The following is a 19,332-nucleotide window of genomic DNA, read 5'->3' on the forward strand; positions in this document are numbered from 1 at the left end:
GGTGCCCAAACTTAAATATCTACATCTACAAGTTAAAGACCTGATGAATGCTGTGACACATCTCCAGAACCAGCTAAGGAAGCTGAAGACCGCTCATTCCAGAATACCATCCAGATCATTGGACTCCCTGAAAAAATGGAAATTCAAAGCAGGGAACTATTCCAGGAATATTGCTAACACTAAATGTAGGAGCCTGAACTGGCTTGTAGTGAGTACCAAGGGGTACTTGCACCTTACACCAGGCCCAGTTATCCCTTATTAGTGTATAGGGTGTCTAGCAGCATAGGCTGATAGATAATGGTAGCTTAGCAGAGCAGCTTAGGCTGAACTAGGAGACGAGTGAAGCTCCTACAGTACCACTAGTGTCACTTGCACAATATCATAAGAAAACACAATACACAGATATACTAAAAATAAAGGTACTTTATTTTTTATGACAATATGCCCAAAGTATCTCAGTGAGTACCCTCAGTATGAGGATAGCAATTATACACAAGTTATATGTACACAATACCAAAAATATGCAGTATAGTCTAAGAAAACAGTGCAGACAATGTATAGTTACAATAGGATGCAATGGGGACACATAGGGATGGGGCAACACAAACCATATACTCCAAAAGTGGAATGCGAACCACGAATGGACCCCAAACCTATGTGACCTTGTAGAGGGTCGCTGGGACTATTAGAAAATAGTAAGGGTTAGAAAAATAGCCCTCCCCAAGACCCTGAAAAGTGAGTGCAAAGTGAACTAAAGTTCCCCAAAGGACAAAGAAGTCGTGATAGGGGAATTCTGCAGGAAAGACACAAACCAGCAATGCAACAACAATGTATTTCCAGTCGAGGGTACCTGTGGACCAAGTCCAAAAGTCACAAGCAAGTCGGAGATGGGCAGATGCCCAAGAAAGGCCAACGGTGGATGCAAAGAAGCTGCTACTGGACAGTAGAAACTTAGGATTCTGCAGGAACGACAAGGGCTAGAAACTTCCCCTTTGGAGGATGGATCCCCCACGCCGTGGAGAGTTGTGCAGAAGTGTTTTCCCGTGGAAATACAGCCAACAAGCCTTGCTAGCTGCAAATTGTGCAAAAAGGGTTTTTGGACGCTGCTGTGGCCCAGGAGGGACCAGGATGTCGCCAGTTGCGTCTGGGGACAGAGGGGACGTCGAGCAGGACAAGGAGCCCTCTCAGCAGCAGGTAGCACCCGCAGAAGTGCCAGAAACAGGCACTACAAGGATGCGTGAAACAGTGCTCCCCCGAAGTTGAACAAAGGGGTCCCACGTCGCCGGAGACCAACTTAGAAAGTCGTGCAATGCAGGTTAGAGTGCCGTGGACCCAGGCTTGGCTGTGCACAAAGGATTTCCACCGGAAGTGCACGGAAGCCGGAGTAGCTGCAAAAGTCGGGGTTCCCAGCAATGCAGTCTGGCGTGGGGAGGCAAGGACTTACCTCCACCAAACTTGGACTGAAGAGTCACTGGACTGTGGGAGTCACTTGGACAGAGTTACTGGATTCAAGGGACCTCGCTCGTCGTGCTGAGAGGAGACCCAGGAGACCGGTAATGCAGTTCTTTGGTGCCTGCGGTTGCAGGGGGAAGATTCCGTCGACCCACGGGAGATTTCTTCGGAGCTTCTAGTGCAGAGAGGAGGCAGACTACCCCCACAGCATGCACCACCAGGAAAACAGTCGAGAAGGCGGCAGGATCACCGTTACAGAGTTGCAGTAGTCGTCTTTGCTACTTTGTTGCAGTTTTGCAGGCTTCCAGCGCGGTCAGCAGTCGATTCCTTGGCAGAAGGTGAAGAGAGAGATGCAGAGGAACTCTGATGAGCTCTTGCATTCGTTATCTAAGGAATCCCAAGAGACAGAGACCATAAATAGCCAGAAAAGAGGGTTTGGCTACCTAGGAGAGAGGATAGGCTAGCAACACCTGAAGGAGCCTATCTGATGTCACCTGGTGGCACTGGCCACTCAGAGCAGTCCAGTGTGCCAGCAGCACCTCTGTTTCCAAGAAGGCAGAGGTCTGGAGCACACTGGAGGAGCTTTGTACACCTCCCAGGGGAGGTGCAGGTCAGGGGAGTGGTCACTCCCCTTTCCTTTGTCCAGTTTCGCGCCAGAGCAGGGCTAAGGGGTCCCTGAACCGGTGTAGACTGGCTTATGCAGAAATGGGCACAACTGTGCCCATGAAAGCATTTCCAGAGGCTGGGGGAGACTACTCCTCCCCTGCCTTCACACCATTTTCCAAAGGGAGAGGGTGTAACACCCTCTCTCAGAGGAAGTCCTTTGTTCTGCCATCCTGGGACAAGCCTGGCTTGACCCCAGGAGGGCAGAAACCTGTCTGAGGGGTTGGCAGCAGCAGCAGCTGCAGTGAAACCCCTGAAAAGGCAGTTTGGCAGTACCCGGGTCTGAACTACAGACCCGTGGGATCATGGGATTGTACCAACAATGCCTGGATGGCATACAGGGGGCAATTCCATGATCTTAGACATGTTACATGGCCATATTCGGAGTTACCATTGTGAAGCTACACATAGGTAGTGACCTATGTGTAGTGCACGCGTGTAATGGTGTCCCCGCACTCACAAAGTCCGGGGAATTTGCCCTGAACGAAGTGGGAGCACTCTGGCTAGTGCCAGGGTGCCCACACACTAAGTAACTTAGCACCCAACCTTTACTAAGTAAAGGTTAGACATATAGGTGACTTATAAGTTACTAAAGTGCAGTGAAAAATGGCTGTGAAATAATGTGTGCATTATTTCACTCAGGCTGCAGTGGCAGGCCTGTGTAAGAATTGTCAGGGCTCCCTATGGGTGGCAAAAGAAATGCTGCAGCCCATAGGGATCTCCTGGAACCCCAATACCCTGGGTACCTCAGTACCATATACTAGGGAATGATAAGGGTGTTCCAGTATGCCAATGTGAATTGGTAAAATTAGTCACTAGCCTGTTAGTGACAATTTGGAAAGAAATGAGAGAGTATAACCACTGAGGTTCTGGATAGCAGAGCCTCAGTGAGACAGTTAGTCACTACACAGGTAACACAGTCAGGCACACTTATGAGCACTGGGGCCCTGGCTGGCAGGGTCCCAGTGACACATACAACTAAAACAACATATATACAGTGAAAAATGGGGCTAACATGCCAGGCAAGATGGTACTTTCCTACACTAAACATCTAGGATGGAACACTCTTAAATTTCTTCACTGTGGAATGGGCACATTGGGTGCTGCAAATCCCTTGGCCTGAGGTCTCCTCCTAAACACCTGGCCACCAGAATTTGAGAGATAAAGACTGCATCCTCCAAGTGGCAAGCAAGCAAGACCCCTGGGTAGTGGAAGGACAGAAGGTACACTTGTTCCTATACTACACAGTCCTTGTACAAAGGGTAAGAAACCCCTTTTGTTAGATCAAGGCCTAACATCCCCCTTGCACGCTCTAACGAAATTGTGGTTGCAACATATGTACAATATGGCACCCCATGGCGGTGTGAGAGGAGGCCTCTTTTTGCATTGTTATCCCTCCACTTTTTGCCTGATGTTGATGTGCTCTAGAAGTTGGTAGTGCCCAAAGCCCCTGCCAACCAGGTTCCCTGGGCCAGAGCTCTTTCCCTAAATCTGTTGTGATGCTTGGCACAATTGGATACACTCTTAAATATAATTGTAAGTCCCTAGTAAATGGGTATACCTATACCCTTGGCATGGTATACTAGGAGTAGGCCTCTGAGGGCAGCAGCACTGATAGTGCCACCCTCTAGGGCCCTGCATCCAGATACCCTCAGCACTACCAGTGCAGGCTGAGTGTCCTGGTGCATACCTAAAATACAAACTCGACATGGCACACTCCCTGTGTGCCCTGTCCACCATACACTGCATTTACTATGGGTAAGACACCCCTCTCGCGGGCCTTAGAGCCCCAAGGCAGTGTGCTCCATACTATATGTGAGGGTATAGCTACATGAGCAATATACCCCCACTATGTCCTTGCCAAACCTGGGACAAAGTGAGTGAACAGAGCAGCCATTTTAAGTTCATGTGCTGAAAACCGGCCGAACATGGGTTCCCCAGCTACTTGATGGCCACTCTGAACTCTGGGTTGCTTGGTATCAAACAACTCAGAATATTAAATCCAAACTGATACCAGTGTTGGATGTAACCCTACATGTACCCAGGGGTCACCTTAGAGGTGCCCCCTGCAAAAGCCAACCCTAACTGGCATAGTTGCCTACTGGTTCCATCCAGCCTGCCACTCCAGACGGCCAATATACAAATCTCGGGAAGAGCCATGGCTCTCTGGTTTGTAAGATAATGCCCTTCTTCCATGGAGGAGCTAACACCCCCTCCCTCAGGAATGTGCAACACCCTGGCGGTGAGCTTCAAAGGGCTACTGACCCTGAACCTCAAGCCTCCAGACATCACCAACAACAGCTACCCCAGAGCTTCAACTGGACCAGGAGGAAGCCCTAGTCAACGGACTTCAGTGACACCCTTGACCTCCCACCAGAGCTCCCGCAACATCCTGTGAGACCCCGAGAAGAAGACTCACCTCCAGCTCCAAAGGGCCCCTAAGCGAACAGCATCCAAGACCTCCAAAATGCCCTGCACCTGGCCGCCCTGAGCCTTGCACCAAGGGAATTTGTGTGCCCTGGGTCCCCAACCCCTTCTGACTTCTACAGCCAAAGGGGACCCCCAAAACATGCACACCAGCCCCTTTTCCAAGTGGCCCCTCCAGGTGGCCAGGTGCCTGTGCCAAAAGGTTTTCCAACGCTGCTCCCACCGGAACCAAGAGCCACCTGAGGCTCTCCAGCTGGTTCAGTGTGCCCACCGACCACTCCTGCCAACCTGCAAGAGAAGAGACTGGTAACCCAACTGTATGATTTTTTACTGTATTTTTAAAGGTGACTGTGCATTGATTCCAATGGTGCGTAGTTACGCACAGAAAAATTAACTTTATCAACAATACAAAAAAGCTATAACTTGAAAAGTACTTCATGTATTCTAAAGATCCTGGTCTTAAAATGTATATAAAAGTCTGAAGTATTTTTATAAATTCACGTCTCAAGTTATTCATTGAGTGTGTGTGGTGTATGATTGGGTTTCTGAGTACAGCAAGTACTTAGTATGTCTCCTGGATTAGCCTAACTGCTTGTCCAGCTACCTTAAAAATTGGAGTATTGGGTGGTCTAAAGTTTACCTCTGGAAACCAACTTCTTGTTACCCAGACCCTCTGCATAGTGTGCTCGATTTTGTACACTACAAAGAGGGCCAACTCCTACACAAATGCCATCCAACCGGAGCAGCGAGCTGGTAGTAACCTCACCTACTCCTTGTCCCACATATTTTTATTATTATATTGTGCTCCCGAACAAAGCACCTGCTGCTCCAAAAGGTGTGACCAAAACAGGTCCAAAGGCTATTTATTATAGATGGAGGGACACCAACAGAATTTAAGGAAACATAGAATCATCTAGGCACAATACTCCAATGCAGTCTTTATTTAGTTCAATATACCAAAGAAAACAGGTTTCGTTCACTGTATGTGAACTTCCTCAGGGCTGTAAAACAAACATACATAAAGTGTACACAATTTTCATATAGAACACAGATATATCACCATGATTCAAAATATGTGATGACAAAAACTACCCAAGATATCCAAATGCTTTAGAGACAGTAATAAAGAGAAGAGCAGAAGAAAATGCCAAAATACACCTTAATAACCTTACAAACATTTAATTGATAAAACTTCTCCTCTAAACATATAAATTATTGCTAAAAAAATATGCCTACATGAGATACATTGTAATAAAAAAGCATTAAAATACACTATTCCGTTTAATTTTTTTATCTCTGGAGAGCAAACAGCTCAGGTCTTCATTTACAAGGCCCTATCTGCACATTGCACCACCGAAGTGTCATGTTTTTGCCGCATAGCGTGAGTTTCCATGGCCTTGTAAATATGGGCCCCTTTCATGTAGAAAACTATGTGAAAGGGCAGTTCTATTGGTGTTGCTGTAGCTGTTCTTATGCAGTACCTATTGAACGCTAAGGAATCTGACACATTCCCAGATTTACAAGTCTGGGAATGCGTCAGATCCCTGCGTCACCTCTAGTGATTGCTTTTGTGAAGGAAAATGTTCCTTCCTGCACAAAAACAATCACCCCCACAACGCAGGCACCCTTGCACCATGGTGCAGGGGTGCCTGTGTTGGTGCATAGCAGCAAATTGTGCACCAGAGAAGTGAGAGAGAACAGAAATCTTGTAGATATGATGCATTTCTGCCCTTTTTCTGTGGTGCAGAGAGGTGCAGAAAAGCACAACCAGAAAGAGGTAGTATCTGTATGTTTTAACACACAGGGATGCAGACTGTACTTAGAAATGTATCAAGCAAGGAAGCCTTCATTGACGGAGTAAATAGATGTTTGTGAGCAAATACAGACCAGGTTCCTGCTACAGTTCATGTGAGGATTTGGAAAGAATCTGTTGGAACTTAAGGCAGTTTAGAGCTTATCAATATATTTAGGCCAGAAATCTTTTACTTCCTATGTGAATGTTATCAACCATGACCCTGGGATCATGTGTAAGCCAAGTAGGAGCAAGCCAATGTGTCTCACTTCTGTTTCCTATGGACAGGTACCTAAGTGCGGTATCCTTGGGCAGCTATCGCCCACCACATCTGCACACAGTGGAGTTCTGCACCCAGCTCAAACAGCAAGGCCTTCTAGCAAGGAATATGCAAAGCCTGTGCTCCAGTGGGGGCTCGCCAAGGCATAATCTGAGGATCCAAGGATTAATTTTTTAGGTAAGACATCAACAAGGAAATGCTAAAATGGAGTATCATTAAATGTGGCTATAGTACGAAGAATTGTTATATTGAGCATTTTCTATTTATTCATCATTTGGAAATGCCTCCCATTATACTGTATAGCCAGGAATTTGGGGCCATATTTACAAGTCCCATGCACCGCCGGTGCATCCCTTTTTGTGACGAACCGGTGACGCACAGTGCAGACCCATATCTACAAGGCCACCCAAAGCCACGTTGCTTAGCTTTTTATGGCCTTGTAAATATGGTGGAAGGTATTGTAGCGCAAGTTGCAAAGTTGCCTTACACTCCGTCAGGGAGGTATTCCATGGGTGTTGTGGTGCGTGTTTCCACGCAACACACATGGGTTTTCATGCATTCCCAGATTCACAAGACTCTATAAACCCGGAAATGTGTTCAAATTATATGCCTCCCCAAGGCAGGCACTATGAGGAGAATTTGCTTTATCTCTCCCTGTTATTTCCTCTTTCCTTGTGTGCTGCATTCTGCAGCACACATAGAAAAAGGAAAATGCCTCTCTGGATTGGTATTAAGCAGGAAGGTGCACAAAAATAATCCTGCTGACAATGCAGACACCATTGCACCCTGTTGCAAGGGGGCATGCATTAGCGCTCAGCAGCAATTTATGCACCATTGTAGAGGGAGAGGACAGAAATGCAGCATATCTTGTAAATATGGTGTATTTCTGCCCTTCCCATGTGGTGCAGGCAGACCAATAAGGTCACTTGCTACACTGCCCTGTGCCACGGGTCTAGTAAATATGCCATGGTAAACCTGACAGCCTTAGGGTGATCACCTCCCAACGTTTTGCCTGCCTCCCTTCATTGTTCTGACCCTGGTTTTGCTGGTTTCAAAGGTCTGTACATTTTACTACTACTGACCAGTGGTAAAGTGCATGTGTTCTCTCCTCTAAGCATGGTAACATTAGCTCCTACCCAATTGGCATATTTAATTTACCTATAAGTCTCTAGTTAAGTGCAATAGATGTGCCCAGTGCCTCTTAATTAAATGCTGCTAGTTGGCCTGCAGCTCAGATTGTGCCACCCACATTAGTAGCTAGTGCCTTATTTGTAAATAAAAACATGCCGGTGCCCAAAACCCTCCTCTTAAACATGTGGTTGCTGCAATTAAATGTGCGAACATGGATTACTGAGGCAGCATAATCCTGAAGCCATCTTGGGCCTCTTCAATCCATTTAAAGCTACTCCCTTCCCCTTTAGCTCACTCTTGCAGCTTTCTGCTTTCTCCCATTGTTACGCTTTTTCGTTTTTCTCTTTCTTTCTTTTTATATGTGTCTTTTGTTCGCAGTAAATTCTTGAGGCAGAAAAATAAGTGCTGGCCCTCAAAAATAAGTGCAGCTGCTCCGCACTGGAAAAAGCAAGCACAAATTAAGCACTGTAAGCAACCCCTTAACCATGTCTCAGGCATGCCATTTGCAAGGCCGGTAGGTGCAGTTTCAATGCCACTTTGACTTGGCATTTAAAACTACTGGCCAAGCCTTAAACTCCCTTTTTTCTACATATAAGTCACCCCTAAGTTAGGTCCTAGGCATCCCATAGGGCAAAATGCTATGTAAGTGAAAGTCAGGACATGTACTTATGTACTTTACATGTCCTGGTAGTGTACAACTCATAAGTTTGTTTCTCGCTATTGAGAGGGCTGCTTCTCTCATCGGCTAGCATTAGAACTGCCCTGATATACTTTTAAGTGGTGGATTCTGATCTGAAAGGAGTATCCCTGGAGAACATGCCACCCTAAGGAACTTACAGGGGCAATGATTTGATAATTAGAGAAGCAGGCAAAGGGGGCAACATCGTAGTGATGAATCGACAGGATTATGAACAAGAGATATACACCCAATTAAATGACACAATCATTAGTTATGAGAAATTATCCTTCAATCCTATTTGTGATCTTACTAGTCGTATTAACAAGCTTTTGAAAACTTGGTTTGAAGAATGTTTGTTAGATGAGGATGAGTCCATGTACTTGAGAGTAGAACGTCCTAGGTTTCCTTGTCTTTACACCATTCCCAAGATATATAAACATCTTCCTTTTCCTCCGGGCAGGCCTATAGTTTCTGGCATTGGAGCTCTAACCTGTTGTCTCAAATCTTTCATCTTTTATAAAGGATACAAAACATATACTAAGCATCCTGGGAGACATCCAATAGGAACTGGGCATGACCTTAGTGAGATTGGATGTAATATCAATGTATACAAGGATCAGACAGTTTATGTGAATACAAGCACTAAGGCATTTTCTGAACACTAGATCAACGAGTCTATGGAGTCATACCGAGATGCTATTGGCCATGACTGATTTAATATCAAACAACAACTTTTTTCTCTTCAACAGTTGGTGGTATAAACAAAAACAAGAAGTGGCTAGGGGCTCCAGATGTTTTCCCTCCTACGCAAACCTCTTCATGGGGTGGCTGGAGGAGGAGTAGATCTGGGGCCCAGATGGAAACGCACCACTGCGTGTAGGATGCAGCCTGTTGTTGATGTAGATCTCTTTGAAAAAGGAAATATCTTTCTGTGGATCCTGGAGGTGGACCCTGCCTGTCGCTTTGCTGTGCTGGCCTGCTGCTGCTTCTGCCTTAAGAGGGAAAAGTCTGGCCTTTGTTTTCTGAAAACCTACTTGTGAAGTTTCTTCAAGGGCTTGGACTGAGCTTGCCCCCGTTCTAAAGTCTCAGGGCCATTAAAGACTTCACCTGCCAGCACCTGGGTAGTCCTGCTAAGGACCCTGATTTGCCAAGTGGTGCCAATCCAGTCCCTGGGCCCTTGGGAGTGAAAGCTGGCCTCAAACCAAGAAAAGAACAAGCACACTGACTCAGGACGACTCAAAAACTGGCACCGCTGCATGACTTCGTGCTGCTGCCTGTAACTTCAAGCCGTGGTCCCCCCTGGAGTGCGATGAGCCCGACTGACATGGCAGGTCCGACGCTGCCACACCGATGTCCGTGACAACCAACTCTGCCGTGGCGCCTGTAGCTCTGTGGCTTGACCGCAACCCTGAGAGGTTGCCCCACCATGAGACGTAAACCTTTCAAATTCTCTATTTCTTAGCTGGGCTGAGGCTGTGTCTTGTTATTGCACGCATCCCACATCGATTTCTCTGAGGAAGGCCATCATGGTTGAGTCAAGCTACCAATGGTAAGCCACAGTCTTTTCACAAAGGAAAATGTATTTTTGTGTGCCAGATTTATTGGGCCTTAATACGTTCAGTCACTTCTCACATTAGACTTTGCCTGATTCCCTATATTTGGTATCAGAGACTACTTCACACATATAGCCATGTGCATTAAGTGAGATTAAAAACTCTTCTTGAAAACTGGCATGTTTACATAATTAAAAATGGAAGAACTCTATAGGCCAGTCCACTGTTTGAAGCTGATACTTTTATCCCTTAAAATTCTATATTCTACAGTGTGTCCATCTAGGTATGTCTCTGCTGCTTTGTGTCTTTCTCTTTGTGGCCTCTTCTTCTTGAAATATCAGCACAGCAGTGACTAGACCTTTCAGTCCCTCTGCTGCCTCCATGACTTGTGGGGCCATCAGACATATACACACCCATAAAGCCTAAAGAAGCATGTGCTGGCCTCATTGTAAATCTAGGAGAAAACATTGATGGAGTGTCCTACTCCACTTTAACCTCTTCTGTTCTTCCCTTTCAGGCTGGCTCTGTGTGTGGATCCAGCAAACCTTGGGCCAGGAAGCCGGGAGAGTTGTTTATAACGCCAGAGTGGGAGAGTCGATAACTATGGATACCCCATTGACTGTGGCTGTAAGCATTGTTTCATGGTACAGAGGCACAGACAAAACTAATCAAAATCTCATCTTAAGTTACATTGTGCCATTGCCCCAAAGGAACAAAGGACCTCAGCACACGGGCCGGGAGACCCTACTGACTGATGGATCCTTACACATCAGAGACTTGAGGTTGAGTGACGCCGGTGAATACATAGTGGTGGTGGAGGGTATAGGAATAAAAACAGCTGGTAGCAGACAGCTGGAAGTCCATGTTAAGTGAAGAAAACTGCACACAGGCTGCAGTGGCAGGCATGAGACTTGGTTTGAAGGGCTACTTAAGTAAGTGGCACACTATGCGCTGCCAGCCAACTAGTAGCATTTAACTTATAGGCCCTCAGTACGTGTTGTACAACTTTACTAGGAACAAATATGTGTGCCAATCAGATGTAGATCACTTTTATCATGTTTTAAGGAGTGAGCACTGGTTAGTGGTGGTAAAGTGGCTAAAGTCCTAAAGCCAACAAAAACAAATTTCAAGAAGGCAGGAAGGCAAAACGTTCTGGGGAAGATCGCACCAAAGGCTGTCAGGTCCAACACCTACCAAACACACACAATAATTAAGACTATGGCGATCATTTTGACCTCAGCGGTCTTTTTTCAAGACCGCCGAGGGACCGCCGTGCGGAAGACCGCCAGTGGTGGCAGTTTGCCGCTCAGCCTATTATGACCGTTGGCAGCTCTCCGTCCTTTTCCGGACGGAGAGCCGCCAACAGCCATACTGGCGGGCGGCGGGGAAGTGGAGGTTGCTCCACCGCCACGCCAACAGAACACCGCCCAGCGAATCACATCCTGTGATTCGCCGTGGCGGTGTTCTGTTGGCGGTGTGGTGTCGGCGGAGCAGCCCCCATGGCTCCCGTCCCCTACCAGAGGATCGTCGGACCAGGTAAGTCAATCGTCCGTGAGGGGAGGAGGGTGGGGGGGTGTTGTGTGTTGTGTGCGTGCATGGGGGTGTGCGTGTGTGTATGTAGAGGGGGTATGTGAGTGCGTGTATGCTTGCAGGGGTGTTGTGTGTATGGGAATGAGTGCGTGTATGTCTGAATGTGGGTGTGCATGTCTGACTGTGTGTGTAGATGTTGGCATGTATGTTGGTGTGTGTGCGTGTATGTGTGTTGATGGTGCCTGCATGCGTGTCGAGTGTGTATGAGTGATGTTATGTTGGGGGTCGGGGTGGGGAGAGGGGTCCTGCCACCTATGGGGGTTGGCAGGGGGGGTGGGGGGGGTAAGGGAGGGAGTCGGGTGGGGGTGGGGGGTGGACTAGACCCCTATCAGTGCCAGGGAAGGAATTCCCTGGCACTGATAGTGCTTACCTCCATGGATTTCATGGCAGTTCAAACCGCATGAAACCCATGGCGGACAGCGGGGTCCAAATACCGCCGGTGGTATAGTGACGGCCGCTGGGCTGGAGACCCTGGTCTCCAGCCCGGCGGGCGGAACGGAGAACCGGCGGTTGACCATGGCGGTAACCGCCATGGTCATGATATACACGGTAAAGACCGCCAGCCTGTTGGCGGTCTTACAGCCGCTTCTCCGCAGTCCGCCAGGGTCGTAATGACCCCCTATGTTTTAAGTGAATGGGAGTTCAGGCTCAATGGCCTCAATAGGAATGACCTGAGACAGTGGGTAGATAGGAACAGAAGTGATGCTCTTTGCCTCCAGGATAGTCTGTGCTGTCATCCCAACCTTTGAGTTGGCTGTGTGGGTCGCTTGTGCCTCATCCGAAAATCCTTGACATCATTGTGCAATATTGGATGGCACTTGCAGGACAGAAATCAATTAATACTTTACATCATAAGCAGCCTTCATCACACTAAACACATGATAGCAGAGAAACAGTAAGAATCAAAATAAATACCTATTTTCTTTTACCTAAGAAAGAAAACTCAGAAAAGGTAAATGTTAAAGGACTCTGTTACATTGTCAAAGTGGGGTCCATTGGACACACATGCCCCAGAGAGTGAAAGCTTTCGGGTGACATGCATACACATGGCAGGCTGTATAGTGGTTGCTGGAAGGGATAATGCTTAGTTAAAAAAATTCAGGGGGTGTCAATCTCATATTTCCCAAATAAAAACGAGATAGGCTGTAGGGTGGCAGGGGGAAATGTCTTTGGTTCATGTTGGATTGTTCCTATGAATGTTTGTACTAATTTGTATTTGGTGCACATCTGGGGCTGCTTCAGAGTTTCGGGAGTGGTACTCTATTGCAACGGCGACAGAGTATCCTGTCCACCAAAGTCAAGGTCCACCCACCATATTTTCAGTCAGACTGATCCCATATTTTATGCGGACAGAGTAAAATTTACTCCACCAGTGTAAAACATCTTCAGATGGCCTGACAGAGTAGGTGCCAGGATAGGGCAGTAAAGAAATAAAACTACCCCAGCAACATAGGAGAAAACATCCATGGTGTGGAGGTCATTATTTTTTTTATTATTTAAAAAAAAAAACAGATTTCCACTTTGTAAAATTTGTTTTTGAAAATGAAAGGCTTCGGAAATGTTTGACCACCTGTCAAACCTTTCCTGCATTGACAACAACCACCACTATGGTGGTTCCTGCCAATGCACAGAGATGTCTGGTGGACTGAAGGCACAGTAGTGGATGTAAAGTCTACCATCCTGTCTGCCTTCACTTCTTGTGCCAAACCCTAAATCAGCCCCCATGTTTAGAGTGGCACAGTGGATGTAGGAGGCTGGCCTGGCTTGTAGTGGGTACCAAGAGGTACTTACACCTTGGACCAGGTCCAGGTATCCCTTATTAGTGTAGAGGGGTGTCTAGCAGCTTAGGCTGATAGAAAAGGTAGCTTAGCAGAGCAGCTTAGGCTGAACTAGGAGACGAGTGAAGCTCCTACAGTACCACTAGTGTCATATGCACAATATCATAAGAAAACACAATACACAGATATACTAAAAATAAAGGTACTTTATTTTTATGACAATATGCCAAAGTATCTCAGTGAGTACCCTCAGTATGAGGATAGCAAATATACACAAGATATATGTACACAATACCAAAATATGCAGTAATAGCAATAGAAAACAGTGCAAACAATGTATAGTCACAATAGAATGCAATGGGGGCACATAGGGAGAGGGGCAACACAAACCATATACTCTAGAAGTGGAATGTGAACCACGAATGGACCCCAAACCTATGTGACCTTGTAGAGGGTCGCTGGGACTGTAAGAAAACAGTGAGGGTTAGAAGAATAGCCCACCCCAAGGCCCTGAAAAGTGGGTGCAAAGTGCACCTAAGTTCCCCAAAGAGCACAGAAGTCGTGATAGGGGAATTCTGCCAGGAAGACAAACACCAGCAATGGATGGATTTCCAGACGAGAGTACCTGTGAAACAAGGGGACCAAGTCCAAGAGTCACGATCAAGTCGGGAGTGGGCAGATGCCCAGGAAATGCCAGCTGTGGGTGCAAAGAAGCTGCCCCTGGATGGTAGAAGCTGTGGATTCTGCAAGAACGACAAGGGCTAGAAACTTCTCCTTTGGAGGATGAATGTACCACGTCGTGAAGAAGCTAGCAGAGGTATTTCCGTGCAGAAAAACTGCAAACAAGCCTTGCTAGCTACAAGGGTGACGGTTAAGGTTTTTGGATGCTGCTGTGGCCCAGGAGGGACCAGGATGTCGCCAATTGTGTGAGGAGACAGAGGGGGCATCCAGCAAGACAAAGAGCCCACTCAGAAGCAAGCAGCACCCGCAGAAGTGCCGGAACAGGCACTACGAAGTGGAGTGAACCGGAGCCCACCTGAAGTCACAAAGGAGGGTCCCACAACGCTGGAGGACAACTCAGGAGGTCGTGCACTGCAGGTTAGAGTGCCGGGGACGCAGGCTTGGCTGTGCACAAAGGAAATCCTGGAAGAGTGCACAGGAGCCGGAGTAGCTGCAAAACACACGGTTCCCAGCAATGCAGTCTAGTGTGGGGAGGCAAGGACTTACCTCCACCAAACTTGGACTGAAGAGTCACTGGACTGTGGGGGTCACTTGGACAGAGTTGCTGAGTTCAAGGGACCTCGCTCGTCGTGCTGAGAGGAGACCCAGAGGACTGGTGATGCAGTTCTTTGGTGCCTGCGGTTGCAGGGGGAAGATTCCATCGACCCACAGGAGATTTCTTCGGAGCTTCTAATGCAGAGAGGAGGCAGACTACCCCCACAGCATGCACCACCAGGAAAACAGTCGAAAAGGAGGCCGGATCAGCGTTACAAGGTCGCAGTAGTCGTCTTTGCTACTTTGTTGCAGTTTCGCAGGCTTCCAGAGCAGTTAGCGGTCGATTCCTTGGCAGAAGGTGAAGAGAGAGATGCAGAGGAACTCTGATGAGCTCTTGCATTCGTTATCTAAAGAATTCCCCAAAGCAGAGACCCTAAATAGCCAGAAAAGGAGGTTTGGCTACTTAGGAGAGAGGATAGGCTAGCAACACCTGGAGGAGCCTATCAGAAGGAGTCTCTGACGTCACCTGCTGGCACTGGCCACTCAGAGCAGTCCAGTGTGCCAGCAGTACCTCTGTTTCCAAGATGGCAGATGTCTGGAGCACACTGGAGGAGCTCTGGGCACCTCCCAGGGGAGGTGCAGGTCAGGGGAGTGGTCACTCCCCTTTCCTTTGTCCAGTTTCGTGCCGGAGCAGGGCTGGGGGATCCCTGAACCGGTGTAGACTGGCTTATGCAGAAATGGGCACCATCTATGCCCATGAAAGCATTTCCAGAGGCTGGGGGAGGCTACTCCTCCCCAGCCCTAACACCTTTTTCCAAAGGGAGAGGGTGTAACACCCTCTCTCTGAGGAAGTCCTTTGTTCTGCCTTCCTGGGCCAATCCTGGCTGGACCCCAGGAGGGCTGAAACCTGTCTGAGGGGTTGGCAGCAGCAGCAGCTGCAGTGAAACCCCGGGAAAGGTAGTTTGGCAGTACCCGGGTCTGAGCTAGAGACTCGGGGGATCGTGGAATTGTCTCCCCAATGCCAGAATGGCATTGGGGTGACAATTCCATGATCTTAGACATGTTACATGGCCATGTTCGGAGTTACCATTGTGACGCTATACATATGTCGTGACATATGTATAGTGCACGCGGGTAATGGTATCCCCGCACTCACAAAGTCCGGGGAATTTGCCCAGAACAATGTTGGAGCACCTTGGCTAGTGCCAGGGTGCCCACACACTAAGTAACTTAGCACCCAACCTTTACCAGGTAAAGGTTAGACATATAGGTGACTTATAAGTTACTTAAGTGCAGTGGTAAATGGCTGTGAAATAACGTGGATGTTATTTCACTCAGGCTGCAAGGGCAGGCCTGTGTAAGAATTGTCAGAGCTCCCTATGGGTGGCAAAAGAAATGCTGCAGCCCATAGGGATCTCCTGGAACCCCAATACCCTGGGTACCTCAGTACCATATACTAGGGAATTATAAGGGTGTTCCAGTATGCCAATGTAAATTGGTGAAATTGGTCACTAGCCTGTTAGTGAAAATTTGGAAAGAAAATGAGAGAGCATAACCACTGAGGTTCTGGATAGCAGAGCCTCAGTGAGACAGTTAGTCATAACACAGGTAACACATACAGGGCACACTTATGAGCACTGGGGCCCTGGCTGGCAGGGTCCAAGTGACACATACAACTAAAACAACATATATACTGTGAAATATGGGGGTAACATGCCAGGCAAGATGGTACTTTCCTACAGTGGACAAAAAACAATGGTTTGGAATTCTAACTAGAGTGAGTGCCAGTAGTTAGTTAGACTATTTCCAAGCATTTGTTCCATCACCTTTCGAGAGTTTAATTTCTAGTACTATGGGGCAGATATATACTTTTTGGTGCAAAACTGCACTAACGCAGGGTAGGCTAGCGTAAAAAAAATGACGTTAACCGGGTGGGAGTCACGGAATGGAAGAGGGGGGTTTTGCATCAAAAAATTACGTTAGGCAGGGTAGAGTAAAAAAATGACTCTAACCAGCCTAGTGTCATTTTCTGATGCAAAACCATCCATACCACATGAATCCTGTCTTAGAAAAGACAGGAGTCATCCCCACCACCACAATGGCCAGCAAAGCAGACCAGGGTCCCCTGGGCATGGCCATTGCACCCAGTGCCATATAGAGGGGCCCATTTAAAAACAAATACTTACCTGTATTTACCTATACTTACCTGGGATGGGGTCCCCCATCCTCCGCTGTCCCTCTGGGGTGGGTGGAGGTGTCCCTGGGGCCAGGGGAGGGCACCTGTGGGCTTATTCCATGGTGTTCCACCAATTTGTGCAAAATAATGATGCAAATTCTGCGAAAAAACAATCATAAATATGCCCTATGTCTGGACACACCTACTATTGCTAATGGTTATGAATTCAAAAAAGTACATTTGTATACATTCAAGGAGTACCTCTATGGCTGCAAATCTGCTACTTTGTTGAAAAACTGGTTCTTAAGTTCTTGGACCAAAACAATTTACAAATTACAACCTCTTAGTAAAATCAGGACAATGAGAAAAACAAACACAGACATGGCAGGCCCGACACAGAGCCCTAAGACCCAAGTATAAAGCCAAATATTTAGGGGGTATCACACCCGAAACAGCCCCCTGAAGCTACGCCCCTGGTTGTGTGATGTTGGCATAGCTCTTTCCACAGCCTAGTGATAAATGTCCACTGGTTGGCTCTATGTCCAGTGATCATGGCTTCCTGCAAAGAGTCCCAATTTTCTTGCAGAGATCCTTTTTTTATTTCAGTTTGAATATATTTGTTATTGAACATTTAACAAGTGATGAATTTTCATCTAATCAAATGTGCATTTCTGGCATGTGCCTTTATTTTGTAAATGTGCAATGAATATCTCTGATCAGCAATCAAAAACACATTCAGTGATAATTTAGTGACTATGGGCCAGATGTAGAAAGCTTTTTGCATGGTGCAAACTGCGAAAATCGCAGTTTGCGCCATGCAAAAAGCCGTTTGCGATGCACATTCACAATTTGCGAGTCGGTACCGACTCGCAAATTGTGAATGCCGCTCGCAAATAGGAAGGGGTGTTCCCTTCCTATTTGCGACTTGCATCGCTATGCTAAATTGTTTTGTGACCGCGAATGCGGTCGCAAAGCAATTCGCAGTTACCTCAAGTGTCACACTGGTAGTAACCCATTCGCAAAAGGGAAGGGGTCCCCATGGGACCCCTTCCCCTTTGTGAATGTTGCCAATAAGGGTTTTTCAGAGCAGGAAGTGGTCCAATGGACCACTGCCTACTCTGAAAAACCGAAACCAAAAGGTTTCGTTATTTTTTTTATTTTGCAACTCGTTTTCCTTTAAGGAAAACGGGCTGCAAAATAAAATAAAAAACTGCTTTATTTAAAAAGCAGTCACAGACATGCAGGTCATGCGATCCACCTCATTAATATTAATGAGGTGGGTCTTTGCGACCCCATAGCGACTCGCAGTCGGTGTCTGAGACACAGTACTGCATCCGATTTTGCGAATCGGAAATTGTGAGTCGCACAGACTCGCAATTTCCGATACGCAAAATCGGACTTTGCTATATCTGGCCCTATGTAGCTTAGATATTAGTGCAGGAATGTCATAAATCCTATGACCGTTTCCCTCCATAATTCTATTACTTTATCTATTTTAATCATTTGCTTTTAGGCTTCTTTCTTTCCGTTTTAACTGTTAAACACATACAGGACAAGTTCCATTTTAGCTATAGTATCCATTTTAGTTAGATTGTCCAACTTGCTTACCTTTGGTCCTGAATCAGTCCTAGGTAATGGAGGTCACCATCTTTGACAATGGGGACTACCATCCTAGACTTTTTCCCTCAAAGTATGCAGAATCATCAACATGTCTGCCTTAGATGCAGATGTAGTCTATGCCCATCTTTTCAAGAACTGTGAAAGTGTCAAGTTATTCAGATACAGACATCAACAAAACCCCTAGGGTGACATCAGTCTGGGACAGGTGCTTTTTCCAAGGTCATATAACATCCATAACCCACATGATGTAGTCTATACTGACATATTTTTACCTTATTAGTATATCCACTGTTGTATATAATTATGTTAAAACATTCACGATGTGATGTTGCCCAGTCCATCTTAGATAAGATGCAATCTATAAGGATTACCACTATACCACCTAGTTAGGAGAAAGACTTCACCCAGGCTGCAGATGCAAATCGCAGATGCAGATGAGCATGACACCAAATCCCATTTCATCAGAGGAAGCCTCCAGCAAGACTCCCTGAGGCTCTGCAAAGCTTTACTCTCTGCCTTCACGAACTGGTGCGTGTATTGTGTTCTCTCACAGATGCAATATTCTAGCTCTTGCCTTGTGCTTGAAATAGCTGACACACTAAACCGAACAGGCAACAAACCCTGTTGTCCAGTTATAGGCACCAACTCTGAAATTCAGTGCTCATTATTTATTCATCTACTAGAACTAGCATAGTGCTTAGAGGTAGCACAGTGAAGGTTCAAGGGCTATAAATTGTGATGTTATGATTCTTCCCTGTTTTCATTGTTATTGAACAACTTAGTTGCTTTTTATTATCTTCAGTGATGTTACTAAAATGATATGCACTAGATCCCAGCATTTTAAAATAAATATTTAAAAATAAATATGTTGAAAATACATATTCCGTTTCTAGTGATTTTAAGTGTGTAAATCATTAATGAATGATCGTTTGGATTACCACTGCTCCCTGTCAGCAACCCAGAAGCATTGGCACCA

The 19,332-nt window shown here is 46.6% G+C and overlaps 1 long non-coding RNA gene across 4 annotated transcripts in view; it reads left to right on the plus strand.

The window, feature by feature from the left end:
* The window catches only part of LOC138246669 (uncharacterized), a 54,352-nt gene that overhangs the window by 26,795 nt on the left and 8,225 nt on the right, over positions 1-19,332 (plus strand). For 2 of the 4 annotated variants that reach the window (XR_011194331.1, XR_011194330.1), the window contains exons 2-3: positions 6,623-6,791; positions 10,495-10,604. This is a non-coding gene — a long non-coding RNA (uncharacterized lncRNA). The remainder of the gene's footprint in view (positions 1-6,622; positions 6,792-10,494; positions 10,605-19,332) is intronic. The other 2 variants (XR_011194328.1, XR_011194329.1) reach the window with 1 other exon arrangement.

Source organism: Pleurodeles waltl, chromosome 7 (assembly GCF_031143425.1).
Source record: "Pleurodeles waltl isolate 20211129_DDA chromosome 7, aPleWal1.hap1.20221129, whole genome shotgun sequence".
NCBI classification, from domain to species: Eukaryota; Metazoa; Chordata; class Amphibia; order Caudata; family Salamandridae; genus Pleurodeles; species Pleurodeles waltl.